This window comes from Phyllobates terribilis, unplaced genomic scaffold (assembly GCF_046119375.1).
Source record: "Phyllobates terribilis strain yellow unplaced genomic scaffold, ASM4611937v1 Scaffold_8__6_contigs__length_399053987, whole genome shotgun sequence".
Classification (NCBI taxonomy): domain Eukaryota; kingdom Metazoa; phylum Chordata; class Amphibia; order Anura; family Dendrobatidae; genus Phyllobates; species Phyllobates terribilis.
In genome coordinates this window covers 363,076,774-363,093,445 of record NW_027362768.1, presented here as the reverse complement: position 1 = coordinate 363,093,445, position 16,672 = coordinate 363,076,774, and positions in this window count along the sequence as shown.

Genomic DNA, 16,672 nt, shown 5'->3' with positions numbered 1-16,672 from the left:
TCATAAACCCCCAAACTGGGATTGTAAACTGCAAGATCTCAGCCATCACCCCCTCCTTTATTTCCTGGGAGGGAGGGAGGATGGGTGACTGTGAGGGAGGGGGTGGGGGACCTTAGAGGGATGGTCTCATGTAACGCCTCCTCCTTCTCCAGTGCTGTGTTTTTCTCACACTTCCTCACAGCTCCCCCTCCCCTGTTGGACGCAGGAGTGGGGGGCTCTGAAAGGGAACCTGCTGCAACATCTATATGATGAGGAGGAGGACAAAAATGGGGTTCTGCATGGGGTCAGTGACCACCTCCATCTATTGAGGATGGTGGCACTGTGCGCGGTCATCTTTATGGATATTATTACAGGTTGCTTTGAAACCTGCAGCTTCCATCGACGACGTTGGGTAGGGAGGGGGGTCGGTTTTATTAGGGGTAACTGCATTACTGCATCATGCAAGGTTGCAGCAACAGTAACCTTGTGGTATGAATGCGGTGGCGACAATGTAGCGTTTTATATCTGGGCACAGAACCTCGCCTTGAGGACGTGCTTGGCACAGCGCCGCTCAGATCCTCCCCCCAGGGTGGTGACGGACGGGCAGACGGATAGACAGACGGATAGATGGCCAACGTTCCTCCTTTTTTGTGCACTGGAATACCGTCGTCCCCTCTTATCACTTTTGGATATTGCTTTGCTTGTGCTGCTCCTCTCGACATGACATATCATTTTTTTTTAGATTATTTTACGTATATATTTTGCCTATATACCGGGTTTGGAAATCCGGTTTTTGGTGACACAAGAAGGTCTACGTGGCAGGAAGAGGCATGGCTTCCACCGGGTGAGGCACCGTTAACCCCCACCCTACCACCTCCCCGGTTTGACCTGCAGTGTCCAGATCTTTTCTTCCCATAGTTGGGTCATCACCATCTTATGCCAACGATCTGTCCTATTATTCCCCCCCCCCACACAGCCACCCACCCACCTCCAATCTCCATACTATATTCTCCTTGCAAAAGTGACAATATGCAATAAGATATTTAATTTTATTTTGCTACAGTTGTAAATAAAATGTTTAATATTTTCACATTGTGTCACCTTTTATTCACTCCCTTTAGCAAGACGTCGCTGACTTGCAAGTCTGCACACAGCTATGTATTTTCCTCTATAACCATCTTGCTGCATTTTGGAGATTTAATTGCAGATATTGTATCTGATTTATAACAAATGATACATTACTTTCTGCTTACTATATCTAATATCACAGGATTTTCGATTATCCTTTTCGGTCATATTCCTCCACGATAAAATCCTATTCCATCATCCCCCTAATATTCACTATATATATATAATTTTATGCCAGTTGTAGCAATAGATCGTTAGAGACCCATTTCTTTATACATAACTATAAGGTTTTACCATTTTTTCCATGGATACATAGATTTTTACATTGCAAATGCCATAAGGTTTCAGTCTCCCTTTGACTCTTCAGAGTCCAGAGCAGATGTCACAGCTTTTTTTTTTTTTATTGCAAGGGGTTTCCTACTCTGCTTTGCAGGGACTCAGCAAGATAACAGCACCCTTTGTACCCTCCCCCGATGGCCACACTTAATCCCTGAAAAAGTATCATTCATGAATGCACAGGAAAATGGACAGACTGATAAATCTACTGCAGATTGATTTTATTTTTTTTTAATTTACTTTTTTTTTTTTAATTATAGTAAACTCATTAATGCACAGCTGTTAGTATTTTTTTTTACATATATTATTTTTGTTTATTACTGCTAGTCCTATAGCGCCTTCATATTCTATGGCAATGTATGTAATTGGTCCCTGTCTGCAGTGGGACTCACAATCTAATCTCCTTATAAGATATACGAGTATGAGGGATGATTCCATAGGAAGCCATATGGAGTATATAAGTCGGTCTATTGATCCTTTGAACTTTGTATCTGTAATCATGCACACAGCAATAATGTGTGTGCGGAGACTATATGGTGGCACGCAAAGTGCCACTACACCATATGGCAATATAGTGATTCTAGAGGAGAATACCTGTATAATATGGTAAAACATGGCTCTGAATCCATGAGAAACAAAACATCAAAGGTTCAGCATGGACCCATAGCATTCTATAGCCTCCGAACAGCAAAGTTGTGTGCATTAAACTAATATATGGTTCAGTTGCTTTACTTTTTTTTTTGTTTTATGCACACAGCCTGGTTGTATGGATCTCTAATACAGCTCCTGTAGACTCATAGGACCATGTTTGCTTCAATGGTACGTGCAATATTACAATTGGGCAGCACGGTGGCTCAGTGGTTAGCACTGCAGCACTGGGGTCCTGAGTTCAAATCTAACCAAGGACAACATCTGCAAGGAGTTTGTATGTTCTCCCCGTGTTTGCGCGGGTTTTCTCCGGTTTCCTCCCACACTCCAAAGACATACTGATAGGGAATGTAAATTGTGAGCCCCGATGGGGACAGCGATGATAATGTGTGTAAAGTGCTGTGGAATTAATGGCGCTATATAAGTGAGTAAAATAAATAAACTGAACTGTTATCCAGGATTCAGGGCTTCAGTTCTGGAAGGATTGAATTAGCTATGATATATGGGCAGTGGCGTAACTTGAACCTTGTGGGCTCCAATGCAAAATCTTCAATGGGGCCCCCAACTAATAGTCTTTTCATATGGTGCAAAGGGACCTTTGGGGCCCCTCTAGTCTCCAGGGCCTGGGTGTGATTGCAAACCCTGCACCTAATATAGTTACGCCCCTGTATATGGGATCATATAATCGAATGTACTTGTAGTTTCACCAGTCCAGTTGCTGGTATTTGCTATGGTAGCGTATAAGCACTGGTTGGGGAGGGGGAGGGGAGGATCATGGAGGGCTTCATTCTGGGAACATCTTGGCGAAATATCTCTGCATATAAATGCAGAGCTCAGGCCGATAATTAATCATCCGGACGTCAGTGTGACAGGGGAAGAATTGCAGAGTGTAAACCCGGCCATATAATTGGGAATATAGATTTTAGATGAACTCAAACTCACATTTGGGTTGCACATAACACAGAGGAGGGGGTGTAACGAGCCAAGTTGGTGCCAAACTACAACTCCAAGCATGCCTTGAACAGATCTTATCTAAGATAAAAAATGACTTGGTGGTCCCCCCCCCCCCTGTTCCTTAGTAGAGCAGACCCCCACCCTCCTCACTATGGAGCACTGGTGACACCATGTAATTAACAGTCTGCTCCTGATCCTTTTTTTAGAATGACACCTCGCGAAAATAAGGCTGAACGCTGCACCGCCAATTAATTCACCGACAGCGGATGCAGTCGCAGAGCACAATCAATAGATGGAATAAACCAGGCAGGACAGCGGATACGATCGAGCAACGGGGAATGGTGGAGAGAGGGTTAAAAAGAAATCCCTGATCAGCAGATATATAAGAATCCCAGCAAAGCTTGTGGTTTATTGACCTGATTTCATGTACAGCTTTTAAAGGGCCAGCTAAAAATGCTCTGCTCCTAGCAGCACCATATCAGACACATGGGCATGGAAATGTTCTAGAAACATGAGATAAAGTCGTCATGTGGGGGGATAGGCTTTTTTTTCTGGACTTATTATAGGTGGTTGGTATTGAAGAAGATTTTTCTCATCAAGAAATGGATGATACCAGGGAACAATAGATGATATTCAAGTGCATTAAAATGTGTCAAAAGTCAATAAACTGTTATAGAGAAACCTGTATATAATGTAATCGAACCATCCTAATGAGGAATGAGGGTCTCTTAACTGTCACCCATGAGATCGGGCAGCTGGATTTTACATACCTGATCCTTTTATTGCCACCAAAGGTGTTTAGCAGCTGCTTACTCCCCTCCCCCCATACAGAACAAGTGGAAACTTAGACAATGCTTGTGTATGGGGAGGGCAGGCGAATGACCATACACCCTATATAGCCATCTCTCTTGACCCCATATACATGAGCTCTCGGCCGAGGTTTTGTGTGTTTTTAGTGGGGAGAGAGGAGTAAACTATTAGATGTATCTGAACAATTCATCACCTCTCTGGAGACCCCAGACACATTAGATGGTCCCCCAATCCTACCAAAATCATCTAACTTTCATCTAATGGGTATGGGGGTCTTAAAAATACTTTCTATTCCCCCGCACTCACTAGCTACATTTACAGATGTGGTGTTCTCTGTTATCAGCAATTTTTGTCTATGGGATGCCTGACAGTATATCCAGGAAAATCCCTGTTTTATCTCCCTTATCTCCAGCCACAAGGACCTCCAGATACATTTACAGACATAGGTGTGAGTTTTATTAGCAGCTGTTTTACAAGCTGCCAACGTTTAGGTTTAGCGCCCCTTTAAAAAGATCTAACTGTACTTCAGATTACGACCGTAATATGTGATGACATCAGGGCTGACATTTAAGAATTGGCAGATATTCATTATTAGATCGTCTGAGGAAACCGCCGAGGGTTCAAGTGGACAAGTGGCCTCCGAAATTCTCATTTTAGATTTAGCGAGGAAGAGGCTCGGAATGATAATTACCGTTCCCAAGAAGATCCCTTTAAGGTCGCTTTCATATGGGTCAGTAATGTGGCCGCAGTATCCGGACCTCTGCCGTTCCACTCAAGAATTGCAATGTATCCGTAAAAATCAAATGCTATCCTTTTTTTTTTTTTTTTGAGCACTCATATACAAGAATGGGGGAGTCTCATCCAATTTACGGATGAAAACAGTGCGGCTGCAATCTGTCTTTTTTTATTTCACATGCAGATTCATTCTGAAAAAAAAATGGCTTATCTGCACTGGCAGATGAGCGTATATTCAGTCTGAGTGGGATCCGACAAAAACATCGGATCACACTTGGACCTATGTTAGTCTATGGGGTCGTGCACTTGTCCAATTTTTCCTCGGACCGAGGGAAAAAAAAATCGCTGCATGCCCGAGTTTGATTCAATATTCGGATGCAAATCAAGTCCGTGGAAAACATTTTGACTGCACTCGGATGACATCTGAGTGCGGTCCGATTTCCACGGACTGACAGAATGGAGAAGATGATAATCTGATTTTTTATTTTGCATACGAGGATGAAAAATAGATTAAAATAGGGTTAAACATGTTGATGAAAAATGGTCTGTTTTTTTGCTTTCTCGTATGAAATATTTGACATCTGAATGAAGCCTTAGACGTGTAAAGACTTTGGTCTCGCGCTCACACCTATAATATGGACCTGTAGGTCCCTATAGACTGCTATAGGCCTATTTTATACCGATGTCTCTAATTTTATACATAAGCCTACTTTCCCATGATGAATTTTTGATGCTGCGTATTTTTTGCTGCACTAGAAACTCAGCGTCTCACAGTTCCAACAAAGTGGATGAGATTTATAGAAATTTCGTGCCAACTGTTTTGTTTTTTTTTTACTCGGCATACGCTGACCTGAGGAGCGTGTTTGAAATCCGCAGTATGTCAAATTCTCTCTAGTTTTATGTGCAGATTTTCCCATTGAATTGCACTAGATGCGGGAAATCCGTAGATAAAAAATTCAGCAAAAACAAACAAACAAGTAATTTAATTTACCTAATAGGTGCAGAAAAACTGCAACATCAAAAACTCTGCAAATAGTCATCATGGGAACGTAAAGTATGGAAAACTGCAGCACACTGAAACACAGGCTGTATTACTGAGGCATTATATGGCACAATATATAAGACCCATATATAGGACCCATAGGGATTCACTGTTGTACCATACAGCGTCCATCACCCTTTCAGACCTATTATATACAAGGTTGGGCTCGGTGCACCCTGCGTCAGAGCATTTAACCAAATGTATAGACCTGAGCTGCATTTTAATGATTTAATTAGCCCCACTCACTAGACGGAGGCCAAAAAAGTAACTTCTTGGCCTCAATTTGGCTCATTATGCCATGAAACTGTATAGGAAAGCAGAGAAGACTGCACTTTCCAGTATAAAAAGACTGACGTGATATTCTTTTTATCTTTTTTTTTGTAGTGCAGCGTTCACCCTATATCTCATGGGAATCTACTGCTGTTTTTCACTCACCTACAGCAAATGGATCTTGAAAATGGTGAAAAATTGCAAAGTTGTAGAACTTTTAATTTTCCCATTTTCCTGCCGATCTACAGATTGATTCTTAAAGGAGGACACTAGAGAGGTACAGACGTAGCCGGGGCGGTCTCTTGGGGGTGATAGTTTTGGATACTGAGAGTAGCAGTAGTTGTGCGGGTTTCTGCCCGGCTGCACATCATGTATCCCATGATATATAAGTATGCTGATCACATAGACAGGAGAATATCACAAACTCTTCACATCCCGGTGATGTCGCTGTTCTCCCGATGATCCGATTGGTCGGATATCCTTTTATCCTTGAGAATTCCAGGCTTCTCAGCGCCACGAGGCATTGAAAGCTCAGCACATTTGAAGATCATTGATCTCTATGTCACGCACATAACATATAGCGCAAGGCAAGATTTACATACAAGCCTTAAAGTAACAGTCCCATAAGCTGGGTGCAGAAGTTTGTAATAATGATCTGATTTACATTGTGTTATCTTAATAAAAAAAAACACAATGAATAAATCTCCAAGTGTCAGCGATGACATCACAGATCACCATGATGATTTCATATACACAGCCCATCATGTCGCTGGTGTCATATATTGTCCTTGCAGCCGGAGCTTTATATGTAGGGCTTTATATCTGGGGTTTTATGCTTCCCCAATCCCCTAACACCATGCACGGCCCTCCCTCCCCCATTGCATCTAGCTCACTCTCTGTCTTTGAGACAGTCATGGAAGAAGAAATGATCAGGCTCCTTGCATCTTCTCACCCTACTACGTGCACCAGTGACCCTATTCCCAGCTGTCACCACTCACCTAACTAAATTGTTTAATCTCTCTCATCTAATATCTTTCCCTCATTTAAACACGCCAGCATACATCCATTACTTTAAAAAAACTATCCTCGATCACAACTGCACTGCTAACTACAGACCGGTCTCCAGTCTTCCCTTTATCTCTAAACTCCTGGAACGCCTGGTCCACTCCAGTCTAATCCACTTTCTCTCAGAGAACTCTCTCCTCGACCCTCTACAATCTGGTTTCCGCTCTTTACACTCCACTGAAACTGCCCTCACTAAAGTCTCCAGTGATCTACTAACAGCTAAATCTAATGGTCACTACTCCCTGCTGATTCTCCTGGATCTCTGCCGCATTTGACACTGTGGATCACCAGCTCCTCCTCACTATGCTCCGCTCTATCGGGCTCAAGGACACTGTTCTCTCCTGGTTCTCCTCCTACTTCTTTGACTGCTTCTTCTCTGTGTCTTTTGCCGGCTCCTCTTCCTCTTCCCTTCCCCTTACCGTCGGGGTCCCTCAGGGTTCAGTCCTAGGCCCCGTCCTCTTCTCCTTGCACACTGTCTCTATTGGACAAACAATCAGCAGATTTGGTTTTCAGTACCATCTCTATGCTGATGATACTCTATTATACACCTCTTCTCCAGACATCACCCCTGCATTATTACAAAACACCAGTGATTGTCTTTCCGCTGTCTCTAACACTATGTCCTCCCTCTATCTGAAAGTGAATCTGTCAAAAACTGAACTTTGTGTTTCCTCCCTCCACTAACCTACCTGTGCCCAATATTGCCATCTCCATGAGTGGCTCCACCATTACTCCCCAGCAGCACGCCCACTGTCTTGGGGTCATACTTGATTCAGATCTTTCCTTCTCTCCCCACATCCGATCACTCGCCCGATCTTGTCAACTACACCTCAAAAAAAATCTCTAGAATTCGACCTTTTCTTACCTTTGACTCAGCAAAAACTCTTACTGTAGCTCTTACTCATTCTCGTCTGGACTACTGCAACTCTCTACTAATCGGTCTCGCTCATACTAAACTCTCTCCTCTCCAATCCGTCCTGAATGCAGCAGCTAGGATCCTATTCCTCACCAACCGCTACACCGATGCCTCTCCCATGTACCAGTCATTGCACTGGTTACCCTTCCGCTATAGAGTTCAATATAAACACATCACCCTTACCCACAAAGCGCTCCATGCTTCAGCACCCCCCTACATCTCCTCTCTCATTTCAGTTTATCACCCTACCCGTACCCTCCTTTCTGCTAATGACCTAAGATTAACATCCCCAATAATCCGAATCTCCCATTCCCGTCTCCAAGACTTCTCACATGCTGCGCCAATTCTTTGGAATGCACTACCCAGGACAGTTCAATTAGTCCCCAATACCCATAGTTTTAAGTGTGCCCTAAAAGCACATTTCTTTCCTATTGCCCCACCTCACTTATCTAACTATTCTTTTTTTTCCGTACAAAATTTCCTTCCAAATCAGGACCCTCATATCATTGTTCTCACCCTCCATGCACTTAATAGATCTCTGTGTCTGTACTTGTTCACATACTGTTTGGCGACCGGTTCATGCAGCATTATATGAATACCTTATTTATTACATTGATGGTTGACCGGACAATACAAGCAATTGTTACCATCCACCTTTCGTGTCTCCCCTATTTCCTCATAGATTCTAGCTTGTGAGCAGCAGGAACCTCTCTCCTGGTATCTGTTCATTTATGTGATTATTGTTATTCTGTAATGTCTTTTATTTTCTGTACAATTCAACTCTAAAATGTAACGCGCTGCGGAATATGTTGGCGCTATAGAAATAAAAATTATTATTATTATTATTCCGGGGTCTGTGAGATGAGAGAAAAGGAACAGAGGATTCTGCTCTCATGAATATTTGATCATAGGCGCTGGGGTTACAGCGAGAAGCAGCCGCAGTCTGTCAGGGTCGAGGACGCCAGTTCATAGAAGCGAATACGGAAGCATTGTCACCGCGCGACCAATGGCTTCTCCACGGTGTAATTATACGACATTATACATATCGCAAAGTGTCACCTTACACTGGCGTTTTCCATAGGAAATGAGATTATGATGACCGTAAGGACACGTTCAGAATTGCAAATGGTCATTTCGAAACCTCCATCTGCACGGAAAATTGGGATTTTCAGAATGGAAACTTCTAGTTAGACCAACACCAAGAGGGGCCATATTTTCTTTCAAAGGGGATATCCACCTTTGGGGACAATTTTATTTATTTTTTTTACTTTAATGCATATATTCTGGGCTAAAAATCTATTTTTGTCAATTGGGTTTCATTAAAAAAAATGTCACGCCATTTGTCTTGGTTTTTTTTTACTGTTTTTTTCTCCTCAGCCTTGAACTTTTATGTGGTCTGTGGTCATAAATCAGCTGAGAGGAGCTCATCAAAAGTCAGATAAGAGTTAAAAACCTTCCGAATAAACTATCAGAATGAGTTCACTGACAGATTCTTAGTTAACTCATCGTGCAGCACAATTATTATTATTATTATTTATTTATATAGCGCCATTGATTCCATGGTGCTGTACATAAGAAGGGGTTACATACCAAGTAAAAATATCACTTACAGTAAACAAACTAACAAAGATAGACTGGTACGGAGGGAAGAAGACCCTGCCCTTGTGGACTTACATTCTACAGGATGATGGGGACGGAGACAGTAGGTTGGGGGGGTTGCTGTAGTTCCGGTGTTGTTGAGGAGGCAGCAGGGTCATTGCAGGCTGTAAGCTTTCTTGAAGAGATGGGTTTTCAGTTTCCGTCTGAAGGATCCGGATGTGGTGGATAATCGGACGTGTTGGGGCACAGAACTCCATAGGATGGGGGATATTCGGGAGAAATCTTGGAGGCGACTGGGTGAGGAACGGATAAGTGTGGAGGAAAGAAGGAGGTCTTGGGAGGACCGGAGGTTACGTGAGGGAATGTATCGGGAGATTAGTTCAGAGATGTACGGAGGAGAGAGGTTATGGATGGCTTTGTAGGTCAGTGTTAGTAGTTTGAACTGGATACGCTGGGGGAATGGGAGCCAGTGAAGGGATTTGCAAAGGGGCTTCGCAGAGGAGTAGCGAGGTGAGAGATGAACGAGTCGTGCAGCAGAGCTGAGGATGGACTGGAGAGGTGCGAGAGTGTTAGCATTGAGGCCACAGAGCAGGAGGTTGCAGTAGTCGAGGCGGGAGATGATGAGGGCTTGCACAAGCAGTTTAGTAGAGTTTAGGGTTGAGGAAAGGACGGATTCTGGAAATATTTTTGAGCTGGAGGCGACAGGAGGTGGTGAGAGCTTGGATGTGGGGTTTGAAGGACAGGGCAGAGTCAAGGGTTACTCTGAGGCAGCGGATTGTCGGTACAGCGGAAAGAGTGATGTCATTTATTGTGATAGAAAGATCAGGTGGGGAAGATATGCAAGATGGTGGAAAGATAATGAGTACAGTTTTGTCCACATTGAGCCTGAGGTAGCGGGAGGAGAAGGAGGATATGGCTGCTAGACATGCTGGGATTCTGGACAACAGAGAGATGACATCTGGGCCAGAGAGGTAGATCTGGGTGTCATCAGCCATGGGATTTTATGAGCTGTCCCAGGCCAAGGGTATAGATTGAGAAGGTAGGGGGTCCTAGGACAGAGCCTTGAGGGACTCCAACAGAGGGGGGGGCAGGGTGTGGAGGTAGCGTGGGAGTGGGAGACGCTAAATGTGCGGTTAGAAAGGTATGAGGAGATCCTGGATAGGGCAAGGTCTTTTACGCCAAAGGAAGAGAGGATCTGTAGTAGGAGGCAGTGGTCAACTGTATCGAAAGCAGAGGACAGGCCAAGAAGAAGGAGTACAGAGAATTGTCTGTTAGCTTTGGCTGTAAGCAGGTCATTAGTGATTTTGGTAAGGGCAGTTTCGGTGGAATGGTGGGGGCGGAAGCCGGATTGTCGGTTGTCGAAGATAGAGTTAGATGAAAAGTGGGAGGAAAGTTCAGCGTGAACGTGTTGCTCAAGGAGTTTGGAGGCAAATGGGAGCAGTGATATGGGGCGATAGCTGGACAGGGCGGATGGGTCGAGGGATGGCTTTTTGAGGATGGGCGTGATTGTGGCATGTTTGAAGGCAGCAGGGAAGGTACCAGAGGATAGTGATAGGTTGAAGAGATGGGTTAGGGATGGGACGAGTATGGGGGTGAGGTTGGGGAGGAGGTGGGATGGGATGGGGTCGAGTGCACATGTGGTGAGGTGCGATTTGGAGAGGAGACGAGTTAGGTCTCTTTCCGTGATGTTGGGAAGGGAGGTTATGGGGTTAAGGAAATGGTGTGGAAAACAAAGGGGTTGTGGTGGTCGGACAGTAAAGACTTGCCGTGTTTGGTCAATCTTGTTTTTGAAGTGTGTGGCAAACTCCTCGGCAGAGATGAGGGAGGTCGGAGGGGGCAGTGGAGGACGGAGGAGAGAGTTAAAAGTGTTGAATAGCTGTTTGGGGTTGTAGGATAGGGAGGATATGAGGGTTGTGAAGTAGGCCTGTTTAGCAGAGGTGAGGGCTGATTTGAATGCGAGCGTTGCTTGTTTGAATGCAGTGAAGTCTTCTTGAGTATGAGTTTTCTTCCAACGCCGCTCCGCAACCCTGGACGCTTGTTGAAGCTGTGTAGTGAGGTTGTTGTGCCAAGGTTGCCTGTTGGCTCGTCGCGCTCTGCCATGCATAAGAGGGGCGACCGAGTCAATAGCTGATGCGAGAGTGGCATTGTAGAAAGCAGTGGCGCTGTCTGTGTCATGGAGTGAGGATATGGATGTCAGTGGTAGAACAGAGTCAGAGAGTGTGTGAGTGTCTAGATGTGCAAGGTTTCTGCGGGGGGGTGCTAGCTGCCGGACATGGGTGACAGGTGAGGAGGACAGGGATGAGAAGGTGAGTAGACGGTGGTCAGATAGGGGTAGGGGGAGGTTTTGAGGTTAGATAGGGAGCAGAGTCGGGTGAAGATGAGGTCTAGTGTGTGTCCGTCTGTGTGGGTGGCTGAGGAGGACCACTGAGTAAGTCCAAAGGATGAAGTAAGCGACAGGAGTTTTATAATAATAATAATAATAATAAGTTTATTTTTATAGCGCCAACATATTCCGCAGCACTTTACAAATTTTAGGGGGGACTTATACAGACAATACAGAATAAGCATATCTCATATCGAACGGAGTGAGGGCCCTGCTCGCAAGCTTACAGTCTATGAGGAAATGGGGGAGACACAAAAGGTAAAAAGTACATATATTGTATAATGCAGCCTTGATATACTGAATAGGATAAATAATAATACATGGACTGGTCGCCAGCCAGTATGTGTGCAGTCCTGACAGAGGCTTTTATGTGCATGGTTGGTTTGAACCCGAAGTTGAAGAAGATTTTAATATGGGGGAAAGCTGGGATGGACAGAGTGTGTTTAGGTGATACGCCAGTCTAAAGAAATGTGTTTTTAGGGTTCGCTTGAAACTGTGGGTATTGGGAATTAATCGAACTGTCCTGGGTAGTGCATTCCAGAGAATTGGCGCAGCACGCGAGAAATCTTGGAGACGGGAGTGGGAAGTTCGGATTATGGAGGATTTTAGTTTCAAGTCATTTGCAGAACGGAGGGCACGTGTAGGGTGGTAGACTGAGACAAGGGAGGAGATGTAGGGGGGTACTGAAGCATGGAGCGCTTTGTGGGTAAGCGTGATAAGTTTAAAACGAACTCTATATTGGATGGGCAACCAATGCAATGACTGGCACAGGGAAGAGGCATCTGAGTAGCGGTTGGCGAGGAATATGATCCTGGCTGCTGCGTTCAGGACGGATTGGAGAGGGGAGAGTTTAGTAAGAGGGAGACCGATTAGTAGAGCGTTGCAATAGTCAAGACGAGAATGAATAAGAGCGACAGTAAGAGTTTTTGCCGAGTCAAAGGTGAGAAAAGTCCTGATTCTTGAGATGTTTTTGAGGTGTAGATGACATGAACGAGCGAGTGATTTGATGTGAGGAGTGAAAGAAAGATCTGAATCAAAAATGACCCCAAGACAGCGGGCTTGTGGCTGAGTTTTGATGCTGCTGACTGGCGAGTGTCAGTGGGGATGTTGAAATCGCCCATGATGATTGTGGGAATGTCATCAGAGAGAAAGTAAAGAAGCCAGGTGGAGAATTGGTCGATAAAGGCAGTGATCAGGCCCGGGGGTCGGTATAGCACAATGGCTACAGAAGGCAAACGGTGCAAAATTTTTAATGAAATCCAATTCCAAAAATTATTTTTAGCCTCGAATACATGGATTTAAGTAGGTGGACAACCCCTTTAATGACAGTCTCTCTGGTCATTATGGATATCTGAACGTGGTCCGATTTTTCATGGACTGACAGAATGGAGAAACTTTTTTTTTTATTTTCTTTCCATATTCAAAAAAGTGATGCCACTCTGATCAAAGTCTGATCTGAATAATCCATTGTTCTTGGATATCCTGTGACCCTATCCTTAGAAATAGCGCCACTCCCGAGCATTGGGTTGTGTCTGGTATTGCAACTAAGCCTCATTGAAAAGTATGGAGTTGAGCTGCAATACCAGGTACAACCCATGGTCAGAGGTGGCGCTCTTTCTCAAAGAAGTTTTTCTAATCCTGGCCAGCCCCTATTACCTGGGTTCCCCTTCCGACAGAAGCATTTATCCCCCATTCACTCATGTCTTCTATGCACCAGGCTTTGGCTAGGAGGAGACTCAATGGATCTGCGGCTGGGCATGCACAATGCTTCGCCTTCGAGCGCTGCGGGTAGGGGAAATTGTGTCCTGCATTCCAGTGGAATACCCCTTTAAGACATCTCTTCCCCTAATATCAGGTGCTGCAGTACAGTAGCTGCTCTCGCTTTTAAAGGGGTGATGATGATGGCGTCTGACACCCGACATACTGAGACCGCTGATATCATGGGCTTATTACTCATTTCCAGGATGTGCCTGTATATCGCTGTGAGCACATACCTGGGAACACATCACCAACCCCCCGGGCGACGGTACATAGTTGCAGCAGGAATGCATTAGTCACATCACTAATCAGTGCGGTTATTGGCTTTAAAGTCACAGATGAAATAATAAAAAAGTGAAAGTAGCGCAGAATAAATGTGAAATAAATGACATCGGTCCGGGTGCCGCCGTCTGCTGTGTCCTCGCATGGTGGTCACCGGCGTCTCGATCACTTGATTTATTTATGTCATGTGACCTCACACCGGTCCCGATAACAAATATGGCGCAGCAGCTCCTATATATCCTCAGAGTATACAGCAGGGCAGGAAGATGTATATACTATAAGTGGAACATTTTTTTCAATTATTTTTTAGTTGTTTTTCCTTTTTAAAGTGACAAAACAATGAGAATAAAAAATCAGAATAGGTCTAAGTACAAGGATAAAAATGATACCTGTCTTGTAGGAATCCGATGTGTCAGCGCTGAGAAATCCAGCTTTGAAACTGCATGCAAATTAGCCTGAAAGTGCACTGGGGGCGTGTCTATAATCTCAACATGCCCCCAATACATTACCAGGTTAATTTGCATGTGGCTTCACTGCTGGATTTCTCAGCGCTGACACATCGGATTCCTACAAGACAGGCGCCATTATTATTATGGTACTATGACCCATACAGCCCTACTGCAGTAAAATCGTCCTGACTTAACCCTTTAACATTCCTCTGGTCGTATCTTCTATACACCCTAAAAATAATCTTCCTTTGGGGTAAAACCGGTTTGTTACGCAGCTGGTAACATTGATAGGGAAGAAGTGTGTATAAATAGATTTTTATTATTTTTTTATTTGTTTTTCTTGCCAATAGAAATTTGCTGGATTCATTATAACATTTTTCATTAACAGCTCATTTGCATATATTAATGACAAAGTTTTATGCAAAGAAAAAGAGGCATTTTGAGCACAGGTTATACTGGAAAGTGGACTGGTTTTGTTAGCTTTGCCCTAAATACCGAAAATTTTAATTTCTAAATTGCAATGTCCTATAAAAAAATATAAAAAAATTATATTAGTCTGTTTATCATGTCTGCAAAACGTATTGTAGATAATAATACAAATTAATTTATAGTGAAGTTGTAAAAAAAAAAAAGTGATAAACATTTTCTCACGTAGTTTTTAGTGTTGTATACTGCGCATGCGCGCTACCATCACTACTGCTGCCGCCGCCGCAGCTGCTGTGCATTGCTGGGAGCTCGGCTTCTACGACGCATGCGTCACCCGAGCAGAACGTTCTGCGCATGCTCAGATGGAAAAGTTGTATTTCCGCTTTGTGACGTGGTGATAACTTTGTAGCCGCCTCAGAGGTCGTGTGAGGGCTGAGCCGGGGAGAAGCTTCCAGAAATAGGCGGCCAAGCCCGGGCTGTGGTGTACAACCTAGTCCCTACCTGCCCTGCAATCAGCAGCTGCGAGTGCTGCTTATATAATACCAGCATGGCGGCCAGTTAACCCTTACTGAGCTGAATGCAAGAGGGAAAGTGAATATTGCAAGAATGCTGGTGGTAAAATATGGAGCAGAGGCTCTTATCTAATTATCAGGGGGTCTTGAGCCCCTCTGACACCTGGATTGTATACATAGAGGCTGCCTTAATGGGAACACCGCAGGGTCATAATAGGACATGCGGACAAAGGTTATAGTGATGGCTCTACCCCTTTAAGATAGCGACTTGCTGTGTGAGCTGCTGATTTATTGCTAGTTTCTAATCTTAGCAGTGTAACCCCCTTAGATGCCGCTATCAATGGTGACCGCAGCATCTAAAAGGTTAATCCAATTGTTGCAAAACCGTTATTAAAGTTTTTTTTTTTTCCTGCCGCCCCCTCTCCATCCAGCTGCAACAGTTTTTTTTTTCTCCTCCTTTCCAGGTCCTGCGCTGAGTCTCCGCCGCCGCTGCTCCCTGTGTCTGTTATTGTCTTCAGTGCTGATGTCACATCAACAGCGCTGCAGCCTATCGGTGACATTAGTGGCGCTGCACAAGGCACAGAGAGCAGATCTTGGTTGCAGCACTGCCGACGTAAGTGCAGCGCTGCAAAGGATGTGAACAGTGACGAAGACTCAGCGCTGGAAAAGAAAGGGTTTTGTTTTTTTTTTTTTTTTAAAACAATCTGCATTCGGGGGTTACCCGTAAAGGGAAAACCGCTTTAACATCTTAAAAATAATAAAAGAAAAAAACATATTTGGTGATGCTGAGGGTATAATAGTCCCAAAAAAAAAATAGTTTGAGGACCTGTCACCAAATGAGATATCCCCACATTTTGCCCTCATTTTCCCACTGCTCCCCTGAGTTTTCCATTTTTTTTCTTCAGTTTTTAGTATCCGCCATACGGTTTCAGAGATAGTGGCCTCTCTTTTTTTTTTTTTTTTTTTTTTTTTTATTCCTAGTTTTTATGGTCTTTACAAGGAGGTAGTGCCCAATTGGTGGTAAGGCAGAGCAGCCTAAAGACCTGCCAGAGGATCCTGTGAGCCACGCCTCCTTGGTAAAGAGCATAAAGAATAGCACTAAATAACAAGGCCCATATCTCTGGAACTGTATGGCAGATTATATATATATATATATATATATATATATATATATATATATATATATATATATATATATTCATTCATATATTCGGCAAACTCGGGAGCAGCGGGAATAAAATAAAACTGAAAACTGGCCTCTTCTCAACTGGTGACGGGTCTTCTTTAAGTGTTTTCTGGTCACTTTGCCTCCCCCAAAAACTGTAAGTTCAGAAAATCATATAGACTCCAAAATGGTTATGATAAAAACTTGTAAAAAAG